The 4,395-nt window shown below is 55.0% G+C and overlaps 2 protein-coding genes across 4 annotated transcripts in view; both read right to left on the bottom strand.

The window, feature by feature from the left end:
* LOC102418972 (Friend virus susceptibility protein 1-like) overlaps positions 1–4,395 on the bottom strand; it is a 46,787-nt gene that overhangs the window by 39,109 nt on the left and 3,283 nt on the right.
* LOC111824463 (syncytin-1-like) overlaps positions 1–4,395 on the bottom strand; it is a 10,128-nt gene that overhangs the window by 2,779 nt on the left and 2,954 nt on the right. Inside the window, exon 1 of one of the 3 annotated variants that reach the window (XM_023748663.1) lies at positions 831–936. The exons of the other annotated variants lie outside the window; for them this stretch is intronic. The gene's annotated coding sequence lies outside the window, so the exon portion shown is untranslated. Of the gene's footprint in view, positions 1–830; positions 937–4,395 lie in introns of those variants that run through there. 3 annotated transcript variants of the gene reach the window in all.

Here is a 4,395-nt window from a genome sequence, read left to right as displayed (position 1 = left end):
TGTGATAAGGTAAGCCCGGAATCGGGGGGCAGAATTCCAAAAAATCAAATTGCTTTCCTCCTACCCGGGGAATCTTCTCTTTTTACTGGGGAACGGTTCCGGGCCACCCGGAGAACGACGTGTCCACGAACACAAGGAGGTATCTGTATCCCCCCCTTACCCCCCCCCGCGCCGAGGGAAGTTCGGTGAAGTCTACCTCCCAGTGTTCACCTGGGGCACTGCCCCTGAGCCGGGTCCTCGGTCCTCTCACTGGGACTGGGTTGGGGTTGACTAAAGCGCAGGCACGACATCTCTTGGCTATATCTCGGGTTAACTGGTCTAGTCCTTTAACCAGGTACTTCTTCCTTAGGAGCTCAGCTAACTTGACTCCACCTAGGTGTGTGGCTCGATGCGTCTGCTCCGCCACCTGTCTCCCTAGTGCCTGGGGGCAGGATGATTCTTCCATCGGCTAGCTGGAGCCACCCGCCTGAGTTCCTTGTTCCTTGTAGTTGCTGTCCCCACTCTTCTTCTTCCTCAGAGTAGTGAGGACTTGGGTCGGCTGTCTGAGCTGCTAAGACCTCAATGGGCCGAACAGCCCCTTTCGCTGCTTCCTTGGCGGCCTGGTCCGCTAACCGGTTTCCTTTTGCTATGTCTGAATCTCCTTTCTGATGTCCCTTGCAGTGAATGACTGCCACTTTCTCGGGGCCCCATATGGAGGAGAGGAGATTTAAGATCTTTTTTGAGTTCTTGATGTCCTTCCCCCCGGCTGTGAGTAAGCCCCGCTCCTGGTACAAGGCGCCATGCACGTGGACAGTAGCGAAGGCATATCTGCTGTCGCTGTAGATATTAACCTTCTTTCCCTTGCTCCACCTGAGGGCCTGGGTTAGTGCGATCAGCTCGGCCTTCTGTGCCGAAGTGCCGTGTCCCAAAGCCTGTGCCCAGATAACAGACTCTAAGGTTACTACTGCAGCTCCAGCGTACCGGATACCTTCTTCTATAAAGCTGCTCCCATCCGTGAAGAGGGTAGCGTCCGCCTCGGGGATGGGGGTGTCTCTGAGATCTGCTCTCAACGAGGTCAGAGAGGTGAGGATTTCACTGCAGTCATGTACCAGAGTCCCCTCCCCTGGGTCAGGCAGCAGAGTGGCTGGATTCAGTGCAGCCGTCTGCAGGAAACTTATCCTCGGGGGGTCGAGGAGTAGGACCTGGTATTGGGTCACCCGGGCGTTTGATAACCACCTGTCCGGGGGTTCCCGCAGCAATTGCTCAACGTTATGAGGGGCTATGATCTGAAGGTTCTGCCCGAACGTGAGCTTGGAGGCTTCCTTCACTAGAATTGTGGTTGCAACTACTGCCCGAAGGCACCCAGGCCAGCCTGCTGCTACAGGGTCCAGCCGCTTGGACAGGTACGCTACAGGTCTCTTCCAGGGGCCTAAGGTCTGGGTCAATACCCCCTTAGCTACTCCCCGAGCTTCGGCTACAAACAGATGGAAGGGCTTCTCGAGATCCAGGAGAGTTAGGGCTGGGGCACTCACCAGAGCCGTCTTCAGCCTCTGGAAGGCTTCTTCCTCCTCCGCTCCCCAGCGAAGGGTCAAGTCTACTCCCCCGGTAGCCGAGTACAGGGGCTTGGCTATTTCTGCAAAGCCAGGGATCCAGAGTCGACAGTAGCCAACCCCCCCTAGGAATTCCCGTACTTGCCTTTTGGTGGTCGGAGTTGGGATCTGCAGGATGGCCTGTATTCGGCTGTCAGACAGGGTTCTTTCTCCTCCTCGCAGGCGGTATCCGAGGTATGTGACCTCCGCTTGGCACAGCTGAGCCTTTCTTGCCGAGACCCGGTATCCGAGCCGTCCTAGGGTTTCTAGGAGGCTCCTGGTGGCCGCCTGACACTCCTCCCGGGTGGTAGAGGCGAGCAGGAGGTCGTCCACGTACTGGAGGAGGGTGACTTCGGGATGGTCTGCACGGAAGCCTTGGAGGTCCTGACTGAGGGCCTCATCAAAAAGGGTAGGGGAGTTCTTGAACCCCTGTGGGAGCCGGGTCCACGTTAGCTGTCCTGATTCTCCCTTCTCGGGGTCTGTCCACTCAAAGGCGAAGATAGGTTGGCTTTGAGGGGCCAAAGGCAGACAGAAAAAGGCATCTTTTAAGTCTAAGACCGAGTGAAACTTCTGATCAGGTCTTAGAAGACTGAGTAGAGTATATGGGTTTGGGACCGTCGGGTGAATGGTCTCTACTCTCTTGTTCACCTCTCGGAGGTCCTGCACCGGCCTGAAGTCAGTGGTACCAGGCTTCTGGACTGGAAGGAGGAGGGTGTTCCAGGCTGACCGACAAGGGGTCAGTATCCCAGCCTCTTTCAGTCTCTGGATGTGTTTGGAGATTCCAGCCCGGGGCTTACTGCTAATCTGGTACTGGCGGACCCGGACGGGGAGTGCTGTGCTCAGCAACTGGACCACGATTGGGGGTCTGTGCTTTGCAAGTCCAGGCGGGTTGGCCTCGGCCCAAACTTCGGGAACCTCCTTCTGCCATAACGATAGGAGGTCTGACTCGGGGTTCACGGGTGGGCTGACATGAAGTCGATACTCTTCCTCCAAGGGAAAAGTGACTAGAATTTTTCCCTCGCCTGTGCGAATCTCTGGTCCTTCGTCCGTGAAGGAGATGGTGGCCTTTAATTTTTGCAGCAGGTCGCGGCCGAGTAAGGGCTCTGGGCATTCAGGTATGACAAGGAAGGAGTGGGTGACTGTCCCTTGCCCTAGCTTGTGACCACGGGTAAGATTTAGGCTTCCCTGTTGCCCCTATTATGGTGGTTCGGAGGGCTGACGGGGGGCCCTTCCGGGGCGAGGAGCACAGAGTGGGTTGCTCCGGTATCAACTAAGAAGTCTACCAGTTTTCCCCCCACGTTAAGTGTTACCCGGGGCTCCGGGGGGGCTCGGGAGCCCTGACGTCCTCAGTCCACCTCCTCTACCAAGAGGGGGGTCGCCCCGCCGGTTCCCGGTCTTTTTGGGCATTCATTCTTCCAATGTCCTTTCTCCTTACAGTAGGCACTCTGGTCGCGCTCTAAAGGCTTCCCTCTCCCTTGTCCTTGCCCTTGCCGCTTGCCCCTTCCTTCCCTAGACTTCTTGGGCCGGCCTCTCTCTTCCATGGCTATGAGGACCTTGGCCATTTTTTCATTTAATGCCTGGGTAGGGTCCTCCCGGTTTTCGAATACTCGTTGGGCAATGGCCAACAGCTCAGTGAGAGACTTCCCTTCGAAACCCTCTATCTTTTGTAACTTTTTCCTAATATCAGGGGCTGACTGTCCTATAAACTGGACTGCAAGGGCCACGCGGTTGTCCGGGGCATCTGGATCTATGGGAGTGTAAGTACGATAGGCTTCACAGAGCCTTTCTAGGAAAGCCGCGGGACTCTCGTTAGGCCCTTGTTTAGTCTCGGTCACCTTAGACAGATTTGTGGGTTTTCGGGCCGCCACCCGAATACCCCTTAGCAGAACCTGGCGGTAATGGTCTAGAGCCTCCCTCCCGGATGCAGAATTCGGGTTCCAGTTGGGCCGAGTGGGGGGGAAAACTTCCGCCACCCTATCCTCATCCGTGGTAGGTTCCCCCCTGGCATCTAAAACCTGTTTTCTCCCCTCCCTCTTAATTCTCTCCTTCTCCTCGGTGGTGAACAGAGTAGTCAACAACTGCTGACAGGAGCCAGTTGGCCTGGAGGTCAAGTAGTAATTACCTACAACAATCAAGGCTTGACTACAACAAGACTGCTCACAGAGACCACAAGGGGGTGCACCAAGAGTGTCTACCTCAGGTAATTGGGACACTTAACACGGAAAGCCACTCTATCGACACAGCGAAGCATAAAAAAATGCCAAGACAAAGAAACAGGCCACAAAGGCCAGAACCGGAGGAAAGCAGGCTACTGGATATAGAATTCAAAACCACACTTTTGAGGTCTCTCAAGAGGCTTCTAGAGTCTGTCGATAAACTTGATGAGATGTACAGGAAATCTAATGAGACCCTCGATGGTGTGATAAAGGACCAACTAGAAAGTAAGCATACACTGACTGAAATAAAGAATATTATACAGGCTGAAACCGGTTTGGCTCAGTGGATAGAGCGTCGGCCTGCGGACTCAAGGGTCCCAGGTTCGATTCCGGTCAGGGGCATGTACCTGGGTTGCGGGCAACATCCCCAGTGGGAGATGTGCAGGAGGCAGCTGATCGATGTTTCTCTCTCGTCGATGTTTCTGACTCTCTATCCCTCTCCCTTCCTCTCTGTAAAAAATCAATAAAATATATTAAAAAAAAAAAAAAAAAAAAAGAATGAGATACACCCTCCCAACAGCGGAGCAGACGAGCGCGGTAATCCAGTGTGGGGGAGGCCACGGGAGGTTGGTTAGCAGGGGGGAGGGGCTGCAGGGGGTTGCCCACCTTCC

The sequence above is a fragment of the Myotis lucifugus genome, unplaced genomic scaffold, assembly GCF_000147115.1.
Source record: "Myotis lucifugus unplaced genomic scaffold, Myoluc2.0 scaffold_1634, whole genome shotgun sequence".
NCBI lineage: Eukaryota > Metazoa > Chordata > Mammalia > Chiroptera > Vespertilionidae > Myotis > Myotis lucifugus.
The sequence above is the reverse complement of the archived record's forward strand: the minus strand, read 5'-3'. Positions and strand labels throughout refer to the sequence as shown.